Source organism: Bos javanicus, chromosome 11, assembly GCF_032452875.1.
Source record: "Bos javanicus breed banteng chromosome 11, ARS-OSU_banteng_1.0, whole genome shotgun sequence".
In the NCBI taxonomy this organism is placed as follows: domain Eukaryota; kingdom Metazoa; phylum Chordata; class Mammalia; order Artiodactyla; family Bovidae; genus Bos; species Bos javanicus.
In genome coordinates this window covers 29,114,340-29,136,259 of record NC_083878.1, presented here as the reverse complement: position 1 = coordinate 29,136,259, position 21,920 = coordinate 29,114,340, and the positions used below count along the sequence as shown (strand labels likewise).

The window sequence follows — 21,920 nt, the reverse complement described above, 5'->3', positions numbered from 1 at the left end:
CATATGGACCCATAGGGGTCACCACAGGAGCCAGTCACTGATGAAAACATCTATATATTCCAACAGATTTCCTGCGGAAAGTTCCCCATCTCTTTTCATAACTTCTTTCTTTGTTCAGCTTGAACTCAAATCTAATCTACTACAACACAAGCCTGTTCTTTTGGCTTGATCTTTAGAGACAGCCCATTGAGTGAGAAAATCCATACACTGCAGCATTATACTGGGAGTGGGAGAGTGGGGAAAAAAGAGACAAGAGAGGAAATTCCTACAGCCATTCCAAAAAACCAACAAGCAGAATGGTGGTAGATAGAACAATAACCATGATCACTGTCATTTAGTGAGCAATCTCTCTGTATTAGGCACCCTTTATGGAGTTAACAAACCGCCTTTAACCATTTCTACCTTAAAAATAAGACAGCCAGTTATTTTTACTAGCAAAATTGGTTTATTTGGGAATAGCAGAAGAACTGCAATGCAGGACACGCAAGCTATGGCAAACCATGCGCAAGTCTGGAGAAGAAAGGAGAGGAGTGTAACTTTATAGAGATAAAGGAGGAAGTTGAGGGGGGCTTCTTTGAATGAAAGGCCATCCAAGGAAAGTGAGGGGTCAGGATGGTGACAGTTTCTCGTTGGCTGAGTTATCGGACTTTTTCATTGGCAGGGCTGTTATTGGTGAAGAGAAAATCTTACTTCCTTTCAATGGGGTGGTAAGGTAAGCTTCTTTCTGCCCAGAATTGTAAAATAAAATGCAACTGGTGGTTTGCATGTGAAAGATCCCCCTTCAGGACTTCTCAAGTCCATTTAAAATAAGGGTTTCCTATTTTAATTTTCACAGTCATCATGTGTAGACCTCATTATCTGTTCTACAAATGAGGAAACTGGAGCTCAGAGATGAAGTTGCTTGATGTCACAGTAATTGAGGGCAAAGTGCATATCTAGATAGAGGCTTACAATTTCAACCTTATAACATTCATCTGTTTAAAAAACATGTGTGAAGTATCTGCTACATGCCAAGCACTTAATTGGCATTGAGAACATGGACAGATACAAACACAGAGACAAATACCTCTGCCCTATTTCAGAGACATTCACAGAATCACAGCTGCAGTGGAGACATAAGTGATTACGCACAGATGGGTAGAAGAGACCCACAGACACTGAGAGACATGCTCTTGGTCACTCGGGAAATCTAGAGGCAGAACCAGGTGTCCTGTCTCTTGACTTCTCCTTGCTACCCCTCTCATCTTTGGAAGTAAACCTTTACTAGTCAAAAGAACTTCTTGTTCTCTGGATTCCTTGCCCTAGAAGTCCTCCTCCCTGCTTTGGAGGGGTTTTCCTAGCCGAAGACAACTAGATTGGAGAAGGATGTGGCAATCCACTCCAGTATTCTTGTCTGCAGAATCCAGAGGAGCCCAGTGGGCTACAGTCCATGTGGTCGCAGTCAGAGACGACTGAGTGACTAACAGCACCACCACCAGCAAGACCACTAGATTCAAGGCCCAGGGATGCTGGTGTGTCAGCCCCTGGTGTGCAGAGCTGCCCATGTGCCTGCCGCTTACAGAGGGCTGTGCTCCTTGTCCTAGACCTTCCTTTTTTGGAAGGATGTAAATGCATGGCATTAATTTTTCTAATGCATGGTATTTACGAGTTTTTCCCCCTTGGGGCTGCACCATGTTCAGAAATGTGAACATGGCAAGAAGGATGGATACATTTTTAGATCAGTAAGTGCAACCAGATGTGTGGATAGGACTAAAGAAACACAATGAGCTTTTGTGAGGGATGCAGAGCTCTTAGACACAGCCTGGGGAAATGAGTTCATGACACAGCCTGGGGAAATGAGTTCATAGCTGGCACAAAAATTCACAAGTCTAGGTGTTCTCTAAACGAGTACCAGCTTCATGTAGCCCCTGAAAGACTGGAACCCTGTGCTACATTCATTAATCCAGTTCTCATGACAGCAGATAATAGCCAGGGGCTTGACACAAGTCTCTGTTTTACTCCATCACATCCATGAGACTGATGAGGAAACTGGGACTCAGTCTGGCTAAGTAACCTGGCGACAGTTAAATAGAAGGAAGCAGGCAGGGCTGAGATTTCTACCAGGATGGTCGGCCTCCAGAGTCCTTTTTCCTTCAGAACACCACAGTGTCACTTGGGAGCAATTTCTTTCCCCAGGCAGCTGGCTGGCCAGGGGTAGGAGGTCTTTGGTGCTCCAGGATGCTTGGGAGGCTCTGTCCCAGGTGATTCACAATGAGAAACACCTCTTGGCACTGCTGGAGCAGGCAGTGATGATGTTGCAGGAGGAAAAAGTATTATAGTACTCATTCCTGAGGAATTCAAAATCAAAGGTGAGGCAAGACACAGAAGCATCCTTGCACTGTGAAAGACGCATATCAATACACAATAATGCTTAATTCTGGGGAGGCAAAAGATGAATGCTTAGACCTGAACTGTGGCCTAAAGTAACCTGGAAAATGTTCAGGGTGGAGGGATTCAAACTGTGCCTTGAAGGATGGGAGGATTTGGAGAGGCAGAGGGGTGTGAGAAGTGAAAAAGGCTGAAGTTTGTAAACTGGATAAAAAGAGTAGGAACACAGAGAGAAATTAAAGAGGTGAGGTTGGGGAGATGAAAAACAGTATTTATTAATCACCTATTGTGTGCCATGAATGGTGCTGGGTCTTGTATATATTCTCATTGATTTAAATCAACTATATTTGATTTTACTTTACATAATAGAAAATGCATACATTTTAAAAGTGCGTAGCACAGTTCCAATCACCTGTGCAATAATATCAAGCAGTCTGGTGTCCATGAAATTGGACTTCCAGAAAGATGGAAGAGAGGAGTAAACAGAAAAAGTATTTGAAGAAATTATCGCCAAAAATTTTCCCCAAATTTGTTGAGAACTATAAATCTACAGATAGAAATGTCTTACACCATAACAGAATATGATCAAGTTTCTGAAAAACAGTGACAAAAGAACATCTTTAAAGCATCCAGAGAAAAAGACACATTTTGTACAGAGGAACAAAGATAAAACTTGTCACAGATTTATTATAAGAAACAATGCAATCCAGAAGACAGTGGAATGCATCTTAAAGTGTTGAAAATAAAAAGTCAACCCAGAATTTTAAATCTAGCAAAGATGTAATTTAAAAATGAAGGTGAAATGATGACTTTTTCAGACAGACAAAAGATGCAAGCATTTGTTGCCAATAGGCCTGAACTTAAAAAATATTAAAGTTCTTCAGGCAGTAGGAAAATAATGCCAGATGGAAAGTTGGATCAACACAAAGGCCTGGAGAGATCGGGAAATGGTAAATAATGTGGGTAAAAATAAGAGACTTTTTTTACCCTTACTAAAAAAATTTAAAAGACTAATGACTTAAAGCAAAAGAATGTATTGTGGTGTTAATAGCATATACAGCAGTAAAACATATGACAACAGCAGCACAAAGTACAGGAGGGGAGCATAGGAGCATACTGTTGGAAAGTTTTATATGAAGTAGTATAATATTTGAAGATACCCTGTGATACATTAATTATGCATATTTTAAATCCCAGAGCAACTACTGAAAAAATAAGACAAGGTGATATAGTTAGCAAACCAATAGTGGAGGTAAAATGGAATACTAAAAAATGCAAAACTAATGCAAAACAAGACAAAAAGATTAAAAAGAGAACAGAATAAAGGGAGCAAGTAGAAAATGAGCAGCAAGATGGTAGATAGAAACCTGACTCTATCAATAATTACATTAAGTGTAAATGATCTAAACACTTTTTCTTCTTTCAGAAAGAGACCTCCCCACCCACCTTGAGCTGACTCAGGGAAGAGGGATTTAATGCAAGGATCTGTGAGGAAGGGAGGTGACCCCTAGAAAAGAAGCCTTGACCCAGCTGGCTCCCATGGGGCCGGAACTGAGATGGGACACTCCCCGTCCTTCCAGGAACCCACGGCCTCTAGTCGCTGCTGCTGTCTGCTCCATTCTCCCGTCTCTGCCCCTGGCTCCTTTATGCCCTCGTCCGGTGGGTGACCATCTTGGCGATCACCTCCTTCTCTCCCCTTTCTGCACCACAACCATCTGCTTTGGTTTCCATTTCCAGAATGTCAGCAGCCTCTCAGTTTCCCCTACTTACGGCCTGAAGAAGGAATCTTAGTGGATCATTATTTTTTTAACCAGGCCCCAAGTCAGTGGCCTTGGGAAAGGTAACCTGAGGTCAAAGGCCCCCCTGGTCTAGGCAGCTGTACCTGAGATGGGCTGAAAGGCAGGTTCTCATAGGTTTGGGGGTGAAGAGGGAAACAAGATTGGCCTCCCAGCTGATATCTTTTTCCTTAGTGGAAACATAGGAGACAAAAGCTATTCTTTTGAGCATTCAGGGTTGCCCTTCTCATAGTATTCTCCAAAGAGAAGAAAAATGTCATCTCTAAACTCCAGATTAATCCCATGGCAATTGGGATGTTAGAAAATTCACAGAGAAAAAATTTCTGTGTGTTAATATAATGAAAGCAATAATAATAAAGTATGGTCAATTAGCTAGACTCAGACCTTGAAGGTTTGAAAAGAAGCTGAGAGAACAAGACTGGGAGTTGACTGTGGCTCAGATTATGAACTCCTTATTGCCAAATTCAGACTTAAATTGAAGAAAGTAGGGGAAACCACTAGACCGTTCAGGTATGACCTAAATCAAATCCCTTACAATTATACAGTGGAAGTGACAAGTAGAATCAAGGGATTAGATCTGATAGAGTGCCTGAAGAACTATGGATGGAGGTTCGTGACATTGTACAGGAGGCAGTGATGAAGACCATCCCCAAGAAAAAGAAATGCAAAAAGGCAAAATGGTTGTCTGAGGAGGCCTTACAAATAGCTGAGAAAAGAAGGGAATCTAAAGGCAAAGGAGAAAAGGAAAGATATATCCATTTGAATACGGAGTTCCAAAGAATAGCAAGGAGAGATAAGAAAGCCTTCCTCAGTGATCAATGCAAAGAAATAGAGGCAAACAATAGTAAAGACTAGAGATCTCTTCAAGAAAATTAGAGATACCAAGGGAACATTTCATGTAAAGATGGGCTCAATAAAGGACAGAAATGGTATGGACCTAACAGAAGCAGAAGATATTAAAAGGTGGCAAGACTACACAGAAGACCTATACAAAAAAGATCTTCATAACTCAGATAACCATGATGGTGAGATCACTCACCTAGAGCCAGACATCCTGGAATGCAAAGTCATGTGGGCCTTAGGAAGCATCACAATGAACAAAGCTGGGGGAGGTGATGGAATTCCAGTTGAGCTATTTCAAATCTTAAAGGATGATGCTGTGAAAGTGCTGCACTCAATATGCCAGCAAATTTGGAAAACTCAGCAGTGGCCACAGGACTGGAAAACGTCAGTTTTCATTCCAATCCCAAAGAAGGGAAATGCCAAAGAATGTTCAAACTACTGCACAATTGTACTCATTTCACAGGCTAGCAAAGTAATGCTCAAAATTCTCTAAGCCAGGCTTCAACAGTACGTGAACTGTGAACTTCCAGATGATCAAGCTGGACTTAGAAAAGGCAGAGGAACCAGGAATCAAATTGCCAACATCTGCTGGATTATCGGAAAAGCAAGAGAGTTCCAGAAAAACATCTATTTCTGCTTTATTGACTATGCCAAAGCCTTTGACTGTGTGGATCACAAGAAACTGTGGAAAATTGTGAAAGAGATGGGAATACCAGAACACCTGACCTGCCTCCTGAGAAATCTGTATGCAGGTCAAGAAGCAACAGTTAGAACTAGACATGGAACAACAGACTGGTTCCAAATTGGGAAAGGAGTATGTCAAGGCTGTATATTGTCACCCTGCTTATTTAACTTATATGCAGAGTACATCATGAGAAACACTAGGCTGGAAGAAGCACAAACTGAAATCAAGATTGCCAGGAGAAATATCAACAACCTCAGATATGCAGATGACACCACGCTTATGGCAGAAAGCAAAAAAGAACTAGAGAGCCTCTTGATGAATGTGAAAGAGGAAAGTGAAAAGGTGGCTTAAAGCTCAACATTCAGAAAACTAAGGTCATGGCATCCACTGGTCCCATCACTTTATGACAAATAGATAGGGAAACAATGGAAACAGTGACAGATTTTATTTTCTTGCGCTCCAAAATCACTGCAGATGGTGACTGCAGCCATGAAATTAAAAGATGCTTGCTCCTTGGAAGAAAAGCTATGACCAACCGAGATAGCAAATTAAAAAGCGGAGACATTACCTTGTCAACAAAGGTCCATCTAGTCAAAGCTGTGGTTTTTCCAGTAGTGAGAGTCAAAGCTGTGGTTTTTCCAGATGTGAGAGTTGGACTATAAAGAAAGCTGAGTGCCGAAGAATTGATGCTTTTGAACTGTGGTGTTGGAGAAGACTCTTGAGAGTCCCTTGGACAGAGAGGAGATCCAACCAGTCCATCCTAAAGGAGATCAGGCCTGGGTGTTCATTGGAAGGACTGATGGTAAAGCTGAAACTCCAATACCTTGGCCATCTGATGCGAAGAACTGACTCATTGGAAAAGACCCTGATGTTGGGAAAGATTGAAGGTGGGAGGAGAAGGGGATGACAGAGGATGAGATGGTTGGTTGTCATCACTGACTCGATGGACATGAGTTTGAGCAAGCTCCAGTAGTTGGTGAAGGACAGGGAAACCTGGCATGCTGCAGTCCATGGGGTCACAAAGAGTCAGACACAACTGAGCGACTGAACTGAACTGAGAGAACATTAGTTCTCATGTCATCTGTGCCCTCATGGAAAATTAGGCTTAATGGTGTAACATCCATTATTGATTCTTTTATTAAAGATCTTCCTTTTTGTCTGATTCCAGCAGAGGAGTTTCATAGTTTCCTTTGTTAAATCCTCATTTTTCTAGGAAGAAATTGAGACAGTTATAGGAAAATATTGATCAAGACAGGTTGATTCCCTGAAGGTTTCAGCAGAAAGGATATTGATCAATTCCCACACCTGGCCCTCAGTCTGCAAAGCAGGAGAACTCAGGCCACCTCTGGGGTTCTTAGTTCTCCTATCCAGGAGGCAGGCCCCACGCCACGTGGCCAGACCTGGAAGGATTTGGAGTCAGCAGGGATGGGGCAGGGTTCCTGATTCTGGCTCCACCACCAGTCCTGCCAGGAAGGCTTGGAGCTGCTCCTTGACCTGGGACCACCCCTGGGAGGGGCACAGAATTCTGCCAGAGTTTTACATGGTCACAGTACAGCCTATCTCACTGAGGTCAGGAGGGCAGGAAGCCCAGCCCTGTTCTCAGAGCCTCTGAGAGACTGACCCTACTTTATTATTATTACTTTCATCATATTAACACAAAGAATAACAAGTGTTTTCAATATCCTAAGCACATACATGGAAGCTGCAATGTGCCAGAAAAATACAAAACCTACAAAGAGTTGGCTACTTGTCTGTGCTCTGGGAGGCTCAGATGGACTTGAGACTGGTCACCCTTGATCCTGAGCTGGCCCCCGAGTCACCAGGTTGCCCACCCTTGGCAAGGACTGATGGTGATCAAGTGCTAGTGTTCTAGACAAAGTTTGCCATCTGCAGAACCGCTGGCAAGAACTAGGACTCAGAAATCTTGGTAAAGAGCTTTCTGTTAGAAAGTCTAGCCAGTTGCAGTGGGAGCCTGAAAGGACAGGTGTTATATAAGCAGGGTGGCCAGCACTGTCCAGACCTCTGATGTCTGCATTCAGGCACTGGTTCTCCATCCCCAGGGGGACCGCCCTGCCCACGACTGTCATAGCGCTGACTGGGCCCAGTGGAGGGGCCACAGTCACGGGGTCCTGCTGAGCTCCCCGCTCCGTTTGCTGCAGGAGTGAAGCCAGGCTCTGGGAGCTCCCTCCCACTTTGGTAGGTGTTGCCACTTACAGCTGGGTCACACTGGGCACATTAGCCAGCATCTCAGAAATGGAAATTCTAGCCTCTGCCTTTCTGACCTCAAAGGGCTATTTTATCAGCGCAAAATGAAGGAGCTATGTAAATGGCCAGGCGCTGAAAAATGTGATGATGGCACTTGGTGAGATGACATTTAACTTAGAGGACATATTTTACTACCCACAAAAGTCTAGTCTCCTCTAAGGAGTAAGGACAATGGAAATTCCAGAGGAAAAAAATGTAAACCAAGAAATACTGGGCCAATAGCAAACCAGAAAATGGCATTTCCAATTCCAGCCCTTAAAACCCTTGACTGAGTCAAGGGTGACTGCAGCCTCCCTGGCGTCTGCTTGGAGGCCTGTGGGTTCAGTCCCCTTTGCTGGAAGAGTCAGGGTCTCATCCCGATTTCCTCCCTGCCACCCCTAGACTCCCATTGCCCACCCCCGCCCCCCACCACATTACATCCCACACACCCTCCAGAGTAGGCTCATGCCAGACCCCTTACCTGAAACGCCATCCTCTGACCTCATAGTCCCTCCCCATCCCTCCTCGAGCCACTTGAAGGGGTCTCCCAGCTCTTCTTGGCAGATGGTCCAGCACTTTGGGTGCCCCCCAAAGCAGATTCTAGACAAGGATTTAGGTACAAGTTGTTTATTTGGCCTGGAGAATTCCATGGACTGTATAGGCCATGGGGTCGCAAATAGTCTGACAGGACCAAGCGACTTCCACTTTCACTTTGTTTATTTGGAGATGATTCCCAGAAGCATGGAAAAGGCCAGAGGGAAAGAGACAGGGACGGGAGGAGACCACTCAGGGTTACGTCAGGGAGTTCTGGGCCTTGAGCTTGGGCAACTGAGAGGCAATCCTGCTGAGGATCTCCTGAAGTTCAGTGTACAACTCACCTTGAGTCACCCTATGGAGGGCGAGAAGGCTGGAGCAGAGAGGAAGCTAGCGTATCTCTGCCCACTCTGGTTCTTTGTATTTTGAGCCGGTGCCCCTAAAAAAGCATTTACTCCCTCAAACTTTCAGTCTGACCTGTTCACAGGCAAAGAGTGCTCAGCGTTCCAGACAAAACCCTTGGGCGGAGTCTCAGGTGTTTGAGGCAAGAAGTCATCTGCACATTCTGTTCTATGAGCCTGCAAGGAACTTCCCCGTGGTCTGGGGGTCACAGACAGTGCCACAGTGACCAAGGCTCAAAGGTGGGCTCTCGCTGCCTGTGCTGACATCGTCGCTGTTGACTTGAAAGCTGGCCCTGCCCCCAGAGCCAACCCTGAGCAGCTACCCCCACCTCTAAGCCTCACACTCCTCTCCAGTTGTAATGGAGGTACTTGTAGTCACCCTCAAGAATGTTGTAGAGTTTAGGAGGAAACGGATGGGGATACTGGAGGGGACTTTAGAAACATGAATGGTCATGGAGAATACGTAAGTCCCCAACACCTGAAATAAACAGCAAGGTGTCTGCCCATCTCCAGGCTGTCCTCTTCCCCATAGCTGTAAACTCCGCTGCCCAAACCAGACAAATATTTTGAAATGGCATTGTTGTGTGGTTTTGGAGATAAATGACACATGCTGAAATGTATATTGTTCATTTACCACAAGCTGCAGTTACTATTACACTCTTGATCAATCATTATGGAAGTTTTAGTAATAATAAGAACTGGCATGGCAATACTAGCATATTCCTGCTGATTATCCCACCAACATCTTGCCTGCCCGATTCCAAATGTTTTCCTGGCCTCCAGCTCATCTTGTTCCTTCTCTTTTCCCCCTTTCCTACCAGCACATCGTGTACCCTCCCAATAGGAGGCTTTCCTAAGATGTAGTTTCACCTTAACATTTGCTTGCTGGTCAATCAAGAGAGTTTTCTTCATTCTTCTTTTACTGTACTAGATACCAAATGAGCTGCCTTCCTGCCTACTTTGCAGAAACTGCCTCCCATCAACTCGTTTGATAAAAGCAATTGGTCCTGGTAGCTCTTTTATGCACGTATGCATGGTTATGGCTAATTGTTTCAAGGGTAGACAAATTGGGGGTGGCAGAAGATGAGATGGTTAGATGGACATGAGTTTGAGCAAACTCTGGGAGACGGTGAAGGATAGGGAAGCCTGGAGTGCTGTAGTCCAAGGGTTTGCAGAGTCAGACATGACTTCGCAACTGAATAGCTTAGAGTATGGACTTAGCAAGAGAGAAGTCAGACTGTTTCTAGGTGGCTGGGTGTATAACATAAACTCAAGAGCTGGAGAGGAGTCTGAGGCCCATATTTTCCATCCTGCTCCCTGTTCTAAATTGGGGTGCTAGGCCACCGAGGCAGAACTTGCAGAGGGGGTAGAACCAGCATATGTGCTCCACCAGCATAGTCTCCTCTTCTTTACTCTCTGCCCCCAGCAGTCTTGTAGGTTTCAGTTTTCCTTGAACATTTTTTGTTAGATTTATTCCTAAGTATTTGATGTTTCTCATCCTACTAAAAATGGTGTTTAGGTTTAACAGAGTGTTGTGGATTGTTTGGAAACCTGGCAGTCTTGTATCTCTGACTTTTGGGCTACTGGAGGGGTTTGGGCCAAAAAAGAGGAAGCAGGTTCTAATGCTGCCTAATCACCTCTTCTGCTTCATTCCTTTCTGACGATTCGAATTTCATGCCGGTATTATTTACCTTGTTCTGAAAAACTTCCATTAGCATTTCTATGTGCAGGTCTGCTGGTGTCAAATCCTCTTAGTTTTATCTGAAAATTTCCTTATTTGACCTTCATTCTCGGAGGATAGTTTTGCTAGATAGAGAATTCAGGGCTGATAGATTTCCTTTCCTTTCAGCACTTCAGGAAAATTGTTCTACTGTCTCTTGGACTTCATAATTTCTGATAAGAAGTCAGCCATTTATCGAACTGTTCTTTGAATGTAGTACGTTATTCTTTTCTTGCGACCTCAGCAATGTTTACTCTTTGTATTTGGCTTTCAATATTTTGACTATAAAATGTGCCTTAGCACAGCCTGCTTGATGTTCTTTGAATACTTTGAATCTATGGATTTAAGTTTTCAACAAATTCATGAAATTTCCAGTCATTATTTCTTCAAATATTTTTTCTGCCTTATTTTCTTTCTTTTCTCCTTCAACTACATATATTTTTGACTGATATTATCTAAAAGATGTCTGAGGCTTTTGTTTTTTTCAGTTGTTAAACATTATTCTTCATATTGCATTGTTTCTACTGATCTATCTTCAAGTTCACTTACTTTTTTATCTGTTATCTCCATTCTGTTAAATTTATCTAGTAGATTTTGTAAAACTTCAGCCATTATACAGTTTTTATATATTACATATAATTTTTAAGAATATCTTAAAATTTTTTATTTGCTGAAATTTTCTGTCTTCATTGTGAACATTTTCTTTTACTTCATGGAGGATAGTTATGATAGCTTTAAAATTGGTCTGCTAATTCCATATTTCATTCATCTCAGGCTTTTTCCTCAGTGGATATTCTTTCCTCTTGAAAATATGTTCCATTTTCTTGGATCTTTTTATGTTGAGTAATTTTGGACTGTATCCTGGGCATTATGAATTTTAATTTACGGAGACTCAGGATTATGTTATTTTACCCTGATAAACATTCTTTCTTTTCTTTAAAACTTGTTTTCTTTCTTCTTTCTCTTTTCTTTTTAAAGCAGGCAATCATCTTTGTTGAACTCAAACTGCAACGCATCCTTTTTTGGCCACTACCTCCAATCTCAAATCAGTCTGCCCTCAGCAGAGTGGTTTCAGGTTGTTCTGTGTATGTGTGATTCAAAGCCAATAGCAATGTGAACAGACAGAATTGGGGGATCTCTTCTCCAGCTCTCTCTCTTCTGGAGCCCCTTCCAGCAGCTGTGGCTCCCCCATATTTAGTCTTCTGGTTCCCCAGAAAGACAGCAGTTGTTCCATCAGCACTCCACTGTCCTGTGTGCCACAGTGACTGCCTGGCTCTAGTCTAAAATGGCAACTCACTCCGTACAACTCCCCTCCTCCAAGCATGGGCCCCTCACCAGAAGCTGCCTGCTTTTGTTCACTCTCCAGTGCCTTCAGATAGCTGTTTTACTTTAGTTATCACCTGCATTCTGTTGAGAGTTTATGGTTATTATAGAAGCTCATATCCTAGCTGAAACTCGCAGGACAGAGAGCAGCACAGGGTCTTAGGAAACACAGATACTGAGTACAGGGGAGGGAGGAGGCAGGGACCTACACCTGAGCACGTATGTTCCTGCAAGGGGTGCGTCAGGCTCTCTGTTCTGATTCAGCAGGCAATTTTACCATGATGTTTTAAGTAACAGTCTTGTGTGGTATAAATATAACAATTTCACAGTTTTGCAAGCAAATATGTTTGTGCTGGATGAGCTTCTCAGACACATTTTCCCACACCTCCTCTTTTCTTAGTCTAGTCAAAGGCCCCTCTTGGAACCTCCCTGTAGCCCTACTTGACAAGAGTCAAACATTAATCACACCCATGAACCATGTAGATGAGGGAGACCCTACCAACTTCAGCTTCACACAAGGATTCAACCCCAGTTCCCAGGGTTTGCTAACATATTTCATTTTAGTTTACTAAACTAAAGTTTCCATATTATGTCCTGGAAAAGAGTTGAATTATTTCCTTTTAAGCCTCCAGGAGCCATACTTAGCCAGGTGTATGAGCAGGTGGTCTCCTGCCTCAGTCCATTGAGGCTGTTTTAACAAGGTGCCAGAGACTGGATAGCTTATAAACAGCTGAAACGCATTGGTGGTTGTTCTGGTGGAGGCTGGAAGTCTGAGACCAGGGTGCCAGTGTAGTCAGGTAAGGGTCCTTTCTGGCTTGCAGACTTACAGTTGTATCCTCACTAGCACTCAACTCCAATTTCCAGGGTTCACTAACACATCTTACTTGAGTTAACTAAACTAATACTAATATCCTCAGAAGGTGCTAGGGCTCTCTCTGGTGTCTCTTTTATAAGGGCATGAATCCCATTCATGAGGATTCCTCTGTCATCACTTATGCACCACCCAAAGGCCCCACCTCCTAATACCATCATCTTGCAGGTTAGATCTCAACATAGGAACCTGAAGGGGACACACGCATTTAGACCACGGTAACCCCCATATGCCATGACTTGGGGCCATTGAGAGGCCTGCTTCTCCCTCCACCGTATCTCTTCCTGCTAGCCTGCAATTGAATTACCAATGAGTTAGAAAAGAGAGGCATAGTGTTGCCTATCAATGGGAGCCTCCAGTCATTAATTTAGTGACATTTCAGTACTTGTTTATTAGATGCTGGGCATTGTGGTTAGCATATGATTTGTCTGCAAGTCACTCTTTAGACTTCTCCCGTTTGTTGGAGATGCTTTGGCCAGAAGGAAAGAAAATAGGCAAATAACACAAGACCAAAACAATTCTTTCAACAGAGCTGGGTGGGGGATTCAGTGGCAGGAAGCCATTAATTCAACTTTCTATGTGAAACAGTGCCTGAGGCCCAGCGTGTATCAGGCTCTGTAATGGCACTGGTGATGCAAAGGTGAGCTGGATTCTGCTATTGCTCCTCAGGCATCACATTCAAGTGAGGTGTCTGGTGTGAAAAATAAACGGTTTCTAATGCAAAAAGCCTGGTTGTAATGAAGTTATAAACAGAGTAGATGGGTATCCAGGAATAATCAGAGGAAAAAACAGGGAGGCATGGGGCAGGGCTTTGCCAGGCAGATGGGGGTGGCAGGACAGAGGGCAGGGCCAAGTGAGGAGAAAGAGGAACGTGTGCAGAGAGGCAGAGCTGAGAGTGAGCAGTGTGTTCATGGACTGTGAGGATTCCAGAGCCACTAGAGACAGAATGCATGGGTAGGAGGGGGCTCCAGGGCAGTTAGAAAGGTGGCCACTGGTCAGACCACAGAGGGCATGTGTGCCAGCCTGTGGGATCTGGCTTGTATCTTATGGCCCTGGGGAGTCAGTGGAGCAGCGACTGTAGAAGTGATATTGGGGAGCTGTGGTGAGAGTAGCAGGCTGGCAGGAGTCACCAGGCAGGGCAGAGAAGAGACTGGGAAGAAAGATGCCTCTGCTGGGCTTCCAGTCCAGCCCAGGGCTGTCCTCCCACCTGGGCTTCATGAAAGAAACGCTTATTTCTCATGACAAATTTTAGGGCTGCCACAAATGCTTGTTGTTGCTTTATATAAAAAGTCTTGCCTAAAATAAAAATTTAAAACCATAGTTTAATCTGCTTCTCAGGACTCCAAATAACCTATGTGACAACACAGCACAGAACTTGGGACCTGGGATGTTAGGAAAAGAACCACCTTGGGGATCCTCTAGTCCATCACCTTCTTCGGTGAAAGGTTTTTCAGAAAGGGCATGACTTTGTCTGAGTTTCCTGCAAACAGATTGAGTGCAATCAGACCTTGGTCCTCTGCCCTGCACACGAGGCTGAAGGATCTCAGAGTGTGCTACTAAATAGAGGTGTCAGGACTAAGGCTTACACCCCACACTGCTCAGAAAGTGACCTTCAACCTTCCACATGTCATATTTTTGAAGTTACAACTGGAATATTTTTCCTTCTTACTAAGAATTACTCTCAGTTGTTGACTGTGCTCTCGCTCAGCCATGTCTGACTCTTTTGTGACCCCATGGACTGTAGCTCACCAGGCTCCTCTGTCCGTTGGATTTTCCAGGCAAGAATATTGGAGTGGGTTGCCATTTCCTTCTCCAGGGGATCTTCCCAACCCAGGGGTAAACAGATAAAATGCCCCACTGTTTTGAACAAATTATGTATATTTAGTATCTTAATATCTCCAAAATGGGCCAAAATTACACAGGGATTAGTGGGAAAATAAATAATTTTGCCATTATAAAAATTTTTTGGCAACAAACATTTTCATTAGAGGGAAATAATGGCTATATTTAGAATAAATAAACCAACAGGTTGAAAACACAAGTTGCTGATAATTTGTGGGTAGTATACCGTATGAATGGAGAAAGTAATTAAAAAATATATGTATACATAGACATATGTATATATACATAAACATGTACATGTGTAGGAGATGTGGGTTTGATCCCTGGGTCAGGAATATCCCCTGGAGGAGGAAATAGCAACCCACTCCAGTATTCTTGCTGGAAAATCCCATGGACAAAAGAGCCAGGCAGGTTACAGTCCATGAGGCCACAAAGTCAGACACGACTGAGCGACAGAGCACACACACATATGTATACATAAACATATGCATATATATTTATGTACTGATCAGCAAGAGAGAATGTCACAGGTTAGATTTTCCAGAATCAGGTACTGAGGCAGAATTTGGAGTGCAAGAATTCTCACAGGGGATCCCACCTGTGAGAAGGAGAAAGAAGGATGGATCAGAAGTTAAATTGCATTAAGGCCTCAGCCAATGTAGCAGGGAGCTTTGGAGTGAATACTGTCCACAGAGTTGTCTAGAATGGCTATGCTTTTACATCCCTGCCCCTGTCTGTTAATGGGTATAAACAGTCCTGAGAAGGGTATGACCTTGAGCATGGTAGCTTTTTTGCAGAGAAGTGGCTTTTTGCACCTGAAGCTGACCCTAAAGGAACTGACAGTTGGAAGTTGATTGCCAACACTTCCTGTAAATGGATAGCTGGTTCTTTCTAGGATGGAGATCTAAGCAGTGCATCTGGTCTACAACAGACAATGGTGCCCTGATAATCTGGGTCATTAAAAAAAATTTTGTTCTTAGTCTTTATTGAATTTGTTACAATAGTGTTTCCATTCTGTGTTTTGGCTTTTTGGCCCTGAGGTGTGTAGGACCTTAGCTTCCCAGCCAGGACTGAACCTGTACTGCCTGCATTGAAGTCTTAGTCACTGGACCACCAGGGAAGCCCCACTCTGTCATTCTGACAACCCCTTTTGGCTGTGACTCACTCTAGAGTTGCCTCCCCCAGTCCCTTGGTTTACTTAATATTCTCCTTGCTCAACTAAAGGCAATTGGAGGGTAGGAGGGTGAAGAAGAAAGAGCTATTCCAGCCCTTTCTCTTCACCTTTCCAGCTCTGGATGTGGCTGTGTACAAATATTTACAGTCCCGATTACCTCCAACCCCTCAGGACTGGCTCCAGTTTCCAGCTTCAGTGTGTGTGTGTGTGTGTGTGTGTGTGTGTGTGTGTGTGTGTGTTAGTCACTCAGTCATGTCCAACTCTTTGCAACACCATGGATTGTAGCCCACCAGGTTCTTCTGTCCAGGTATTGTCCAGGCAAGAATACTGGAGCAGGTTGCCATTCTTTTCTCCAGGGGATCTTCCTGACCTAGGGATTGAACCTGGGTCTTCTGCATTACAGGCAGATTCTTTACTGTCTGAGCCACCAGAGAAGCCCCAGCTTTAGTACCTTTGTCTGAACCATGGATTCCTTGGAGCAGCTCCTCTATCCATCAGCTTCTCTTTGAAATCCCTAAATCTCTATTTTTATTACTTTATGGCAACATTTAACCATACATCCTTTGTTTCATGCAGTAAGCCTTTGCAAAAATTAATAATTGAGGAGTAGGAATGTGCACTTGTTTTATTCCCTAAAGTGCCTAGTTAGAATTGAGTGCATGATAGGTACTCATGTATTTTGTATTGAATTGGAGGAAATTTAGAAGGAATGTTCAAAATGTAAAGTGATTACGTTTTAACTGTATACGAATGGTTTTAGCTGTTGCAGTTTCTTATTTGAAAGAAAATTAATGATTATGAAGGGATCTGGAGGAATAGCATGTGGGAATTTAAATTCATTAATTTATCAAATAGCAAAAAGTTATTTCTAGCTTCTTTACCAGAACTGACTAGGCTTCCAGAGTCATACTGCAAAGGTGGAAGGAGTTTCTGGATCCAAGTTTGAATCCATGGCTCTTGGACTGTTAACCTTGGGACCCACTGATTATTTCATTTGAGGCATCAGTAAATCCTCGACCTAATTTTAGGATTTTAAAGGTATTTTTCAAATCTCATGGTTTATTCTATACAACTGTGTCAAAATTTGCATTGATGGTGCAAAAGCCATGGTGGGCAAAAATGGTGCCCTTGCATGAATCAAGGCGTTGATACCAAACTGTACCAGGAATGATTGTGTTCTGTACTGCTATGCACCAGCAAAACAAAAAGAGCCAGCTCCACCTAAGAGAGTCCTTGATAAAGCAGTAGAAAGGATTTTTATTCAATTTCAACTCTTAAGTACACATCTTTTTAATATTATGTGTGCCAACAGAGGAAGTGAAAAAAACCATTCTGCTCCCTCTTGAAATAAATGGTTGTTTCCGTGAAAAGTGCTTGTGTGACTGAGTTTCAAGTTGAACTAGCAACTTCTAAATGAAACACCATTTTTATTTGGAAGAATGGCTGACACTGTGGTGACTCAGGTTTCTATCTGGCAGACATTTTCTTGAAAGTGTTACTTCAAGGTAAATAATTGAGACGATTTGTTGCTAATGACAAACTTTGAGTTTTCAATCAAAATTTTGAATATCAAATATTATGTTTCCTAGTTATTTATCAATGAGATTAGGGGTGCTGTTATCAAATGTGATTTTATAATATTGTATATTAAAACACATAAAATATTTGGAAGAACTGCATAATTCAGTGAACTAAGATTTTCCAAATGACCAATGCCTGATGCTGCAAAACTCATTCAAAGTGGAAGACAGACCATTAGTTCATCGATACAGTTGCAGACTCTGCTTTCTAACCAGCCTTTAAGAAACTATCATCTGCTGAGTTTTACTCTAGTATTATTGAGGACTATCCACAATTATGCTGTTAAAATACTCCTATTCCAACTACATATCTATGTAAGGCCAGAGTTTCTTCAAATTCTTTAATCAAAGCAACATATTGCCATAGATTGAGTGGAGATAAGAATATTCAGCTGCCTTCTATTAAGCCAGATATTTAGGAGACTTTCAAAATTAAAACAATTTGGCTCTTCTCACCAATTTCTCCAAAATATGTTATTTTTCAAAAAAATGTTATGTATTTAATGTATGATGAATTTTTAAAAAGAAACAAACCATCTTATGTTTTAATTTGTAAAATGGTAACTATTGATAGATAAATCAGTAAACAAAACTTTTGGGTGGGTCATCAATAATTTTATAGAGTGTAATAAAGTCTTGAGACCAAAAGTTTGGGAACTGCTGCCATAAACTGATGGGAATTTAGGATTTCAGGGAAATGGGCTCAAATGACATGAGGGAGCTGACTGTGGCTCAGACCATGAGCTCCTTATGGCCAAATTCAGACTTAAATTGAAGAAAGTAGGGAAAACCACGAGACCATTCAGGTATGACCTAAATCAAATCCCTTACAATTATGCAGTAGAAGTGAAAAATAGATTTAAGGGACTAGATCTGATAAACAGAGTGCCTGATGAACTATGGACGGAGGTTCGTGACATTGTACAGGAGACAGGGATCAAGACCATCCCCGTGGAAAAGAAATGCAAAAAGCAAAATGGCTGTCTGGGGAGGCCTTACAAATAGATGTGAAAAGAAGAGAAGCAAAAAGCAAAGGAGAAAAGGAAAGATAAAAGCATCTGAATGCAGAGTTCCAAAGAAAAGCAAGGAGAGATAAGAAAGCCTTCCTCAGCGATTATTGCAAAGAAATAGAGGAAAACAACAGAATGGGAAAGACTAGAGATCTCTTAAAAAAAAATTAGAGATACCAAGGGAACATTTAATGCAAAGATGGGCTCAATAAAGGACAGAAATGGTATGGACCTAACAGAAGCAGAAGATATTAAGAAGAGATGGCAAGAATACACAGAAGAACTGTACAAAAAAGATCTTCATGACCCAGATAATCACGATGGTGTGATCACTCACCTAGAGCCAGACATCCTGGAATGTGAAGTCAAGTGGGTCTTAGAAAGCATCACTACGAACAAAGCTAGTGGAGGTGATAGAATTCCAGTTGAGCTATTTCAAATCCTGGAAGATGGTGCTGTGAAAGTGCTGCACTCAATATGCCAGCAAATTTGGAAAACTCAGCAGTGGCCACAGGACTGGAAAAGGTCAGTTTTCATTCCAATCCCAAAGAAAGGCAATGCCAAAGAATGCTCAAACTGCCGCACAATTGCACTCATCTCACACGCTAGTAAAGTAATGCTCCAAATTCTCCAAGCCGGGCTTCAGCAATAAGTGAACCGTGAACTTCCAGATGTTCAAGCTGGTTTTAGAAAAGGCAGAAGAACTAGAGATCAAATTGCCAACATCCGCTGGATCATGGAAAAAGCAAGAGAGTTCCAGAAAAACATCTATTTCTGCTTTATTGACTATGTCAAAGCCTTTGACTATGTGGATCACAAGAAACTGTGGAAAATTGTGAAAGAGATGGAAATACCAGACCACCTGACCTGCCTCTTGAGAAACCTGTATGCAGGTCAGGAAGCAACAGTTAGAACTGGACATGGAACAACAGACTGGTTCCAAGTAGGAAAAGGAGTACATCAAGGCTGTATATTGTCACCCTGCTTATTTAACTTATATGCAGAGTACATCATGAGAAACGCTGGACTGGAAGAAGCACAAGCTGGAATCAAGATTGCCGGGAGAAATATCAATAACCTCAGATATACAGATGACACCACCCTTATGGCAGAAAGGGAAGAGGAACTAAAAAGCCTCTTGATGAAAGTGAAAGAGGAGAGTGAAAAAGTTGGCTTAAAGCTCAACATTCAGAAAACCAAGATCATGGCATCTGGTTCTGTCACTTCATGGGAAATAGATGGGGAAATAGTGGAAACAGTTTCAGACTTTATTTTTTTGGGCTCCAAAATCACTGCAGATGGTGACTGCAGCCATGAAATTAAAAGATGCTTACTCCTTGGAAGGAAAGTTATGACCAACCTAGACAGCATATTAAAAAGCAGAGACATTACTTTGCCAACAAAGGTCCGTCTAGCCAAGGCTATGGTTTTTCCAGTGGTCATGTATGGATGTGAGAGTTGAACTGTGAAGAAAGCTGAGCAATGAAGAATTGATGCTTTTGAACTGTTGTGTTGGAGAAGACTGTTGAGAGTCCCTTGGACTGCAAGGAGATCCAACCAGTCCATTCTAAAAGGAGATCAGCCCTGGGATTTCTTTGGAAGGAATGATGCTAAAGCTGAAACTCCAGTACTTTGGCCACCTCATGCGAAGAGTTGACTCATTGGAAAAGACTCTGATGCTGGGAGGGATTGGGGGCAGGAGGAGAAGGGGACGACAGAGGATGAGATGGCTAGATGGCATCACTGACTCAATGGACGTGAGTCTGAGTGAACTCCAGGAGTTGGTGATGGACAGGGAGGCCTGGTGTGCTGCGATTCGTGGGGTCTCAAAGAGTCGGACATGACTGAGCGACTGAACTGAACTGAATGCATCAGTTAGAAGAAGGAAGTGGTTCTGATTTCAGAAAGAGACAACAGGACACAGACACAAGTAAAAGTCCACACAGCTGCCACTCCCCAATGTCTGGTGGAGACTGGAGCTGAGCTTCTGTGAGGGTGGGGGCTGTATCATTTCTTGAAGGAGTCACTTATTGGACACAGAGACATCTGGTAAGCATGGAGATATTCTTTTTCCAAGATGTGAGGTTGAGAGATCCAGGCAGTTATTATTTTTAAACACTTAAATTTAACCGAAACTTACAAATTAAAATATATTTTGAATCATTCAGTGTATTCATTCATTCAGTAACAGAAGAAAAATAACCATAGGATCAAACAATATAAAGTTTTTAAACTGAAAGTACTAGAATTACTCAAAGAGATTGGAACTATTCTCTCCTGAAAAATGTTTCTGGTTTGATTATGTATTATTAGCTTTCCTGAACTCAACTGACTTAAGGTAGCATTTAGAATCAACTGACTTAAGGTAGAATTTAGCTTGAATTTAAGGATATGGTCAAAGTGGTTTGTTTCACCTGTCTTCACCTTGACTTTGCTTCCCAAGCTGACAGACATAGAGAAACAAATGCCTCTGCAGTGGAGCCTACGCCCAATGTCACAGCAGCCAGGACCCAAGGACAGGACACAGTAGAAGTCACAAACCATTAAAATCAAAGCAGTGCTTTCTTTGGCTTGGTCTGGATAATGGCTTTCAGACATTCCTTAAAGTGGCATAGAGTTTTCAGAATGTTCCATGAGAAACTGCTCCAGCGTAGGTCCCAAGATTCTAAACATTCTGCCTTAGAGAATGAAAGCGCCACCGTGATAGCCATGCAGTGTAAACAGACACATTCAGGAGGGCAGCTCTACGGCCGGTGTCTATGTCTCCCCACTCCTCTCTCTTTCAGGAAATACTTGATGTTAATTAGGTGGGAGCACTTTCTGCCCTTTACTGATGCATTGCAGGGCCTCTGAGCCTCACTTCTCAACAGATGGTAGGCACTGCAACCTCAAAGCAAAACTGGCTTCTAAACCTCCAGCAGTTCTAGAATCAAAAGATATGAGTTTACGGTTTCAGAGTTACCTCACCTGAGTTACTCTTTACGGTTTCAAAGAGTTACCTAAGCAGCAGAAAGATGCAATAAAGCCTAAAAAGGTGTCAATTTCAAAATTAAGAGACTTTTAACTAAAAGGCAGTAAACTAATTAAGTCATTAGGTTAGAATAAAGTACAATAGCTTATTAATGTTTTGACATAAGTTAAAACTAGCAGTTATACAATGCTAGCTTGCTTTTTAATTCCTTCATGTTTTATGCTTTATAAATGTATCCACAATAGATATTAAACTACTTAATTTTTGAGAATCCACTCTTTGAACAAAAATCTACTGAGCACCTGCCATGAGCCACGAGGAGAGCTGGGTTCTAGGGATCTAGCTAGGAACTTGATGGCATGGTCTCTATGTCCACAAACCCACAGGAACACACAGCAGTGACTCTGTGTGTAAGGGTTTCCCTGGTAGCTCAGCTGGTAAAGAATCCACCTGCAATGCAGAAGACCCCAGTTTGATTCCTGGGTTGGGAAGATCCCCTGGAGAAGGGGTAGGCTACCCACTCCAGTATTCCTGGGCCTCCCTGATGGCTCAGTGTGTA

The 21,920-nt window shown here is 42.6% G+C and overlaps 1 long non-coding RNA gene across 1 annotated transcript; it reads right to left on the bottom strand.

The window, feature by feature from the left end:
- Window positions 1–422: 422 nt before the first annotated feature.
- On the bottom strand, window positions 423–8,510 carry LOC133256974 (uncharacterized). The gene is made up of 2 exons (XR_009739356.1): window positions 6,260–8,510; window positions 423–2,327 (listed from the first exon to the last, which is right to left on the bottom strand). It is a non-coding gene; the product is annotated as an uncharacterized LOC133256974 (long non-coding RNA).
- Between the last annotated feature and the right edge of the window lie 13,410 nt (window positions 8,511–21,920).